This window comes from Equus caballus, chromosome 20 (assembly GCF_041296265.1).
Source record: "Equus caballus isolate H_3958 breed thoroughbred chromosome 20, TB-T2T, whole genome shotgun sequence".
Lineage (NCBI taxonomy): Eukaryota > Metazoa > Chordata > Mammalia > Perissodactyla > Equidae > Equus > Equus caballus.
This window is the reverse complement of record NC_091703.1, coordinates 11,609,868-11,611,249: the sequence shown is the minus strand read 5'-3', so window position 1 is coordinate 11,611,249 and position 1,382 is coordinate 11,609,868.

The following is a 1,382-nucleotide window of genomic DNA, read 5'->3' as shown; positions in this document are numbered from 1 at the left end:
TCGTGGAAAAGGATATGTGAAAAGGCTGATGGGAATGTCTCAGGACAACGGCAGATTGTGCACGAACTCAGACAGAGTGCAATGACATAGCAAACAAACCAACCCTCAAAAGTTGATCTTAAGTAGAACATAAGCTTAGATGCTTAATCTTATTTGTTTTCTTAGTCAGTTTTCTTTTTTTTTTTTAAGATTGGCACCTGAGCTAACAAATGTTGCCAATCTTTTTGTTTTTTCTTTTCTTCTCCCCAAAGCCTCCCACTACATAGTTGTATATTCCAGATGTGAGTGTCTCTGGTTGTGCTATGTGGGACACTGCCTCAGCATGGCCTGATGAGCAGTGCCATGTCCGCGCCCAGGATCTGAACCAGCAAAACCCTGGGCTGCTGAAGCGGAGGGCATGAACTTAACCACTCGGCCACGGGGCGGCCCCTTAGTTTTCTTTTGGAGTCTGGTATCTGGGTCCTGAAAATGGTGGCAAGCCTGTGCTAGGATTCTTGGCCTTTTCTTCTCACCCATTTTCTGAATAGCTCTGAGTTGAGCCCATGCTATGGCTTTGTGTTCCAAATGTTAGATCCTCATGGGTGGCACCTGTTCTGGGTGGCCCTCAGCTCTCTTTTTCAGCCAGTTTTTCAGACCAGCTTGTTCCAAGCCTGCTTTTCATCCCACATTTAATGGGGTAGTGGCATTGAGTTCTTGGGCTTTTTTACTTAGCCCGAAGGGCCTTATGCCTGAGCATTTAAATGTCTAGTGAGCTTCTCCCCACAGCTCTAATGAGATGATCAAGAACCATCTACGGCCACATCCTAAATTATGGACGACTGATGGGAAAGACTTGTCAGCTGACCAGGCCAGGGACACTGTACCTGGCACCTTTTCATGTTTGACAAAGCTGGTCGATGTGACACAGCTCTGATGAGCATTTAACGACTTGTAGTTGAACTATATGGTGAGCTGACAGTACATAAATATGCACAGGCAGAGCTTAGAGAAGGATTTAAGTTATTTGAAAACTGTTTAAAAAACACACCTTGTATCTTGGAACGACTTAGGCATCTGAACTCCATTTTACATTCCCATGACTTGGGCCTTTTCTCTCCTGATTCATCCAACAATGAGTTTTGTTGGTGAAATAAATGATGGTGACTCATTTTGAGCCTTTCCAGTGAGGCTTCTTGTCAGAGCTGTTTGCAGTCTCAACTCCACGGCCCCCAGGATGGGCAGTATCGATTCAACCCAGGCAGTGGGGTGGGTAATAGGACAGCATCTCTCCTCTCCAACCATGTCTGCAATTCACCTTTTGACCATTTTTGAGTCTGACTAACAGCACTGACAACCTTATATATTTTTTGGATTTAAGCTTCTTATTCAGTGAAAAGTGGTAA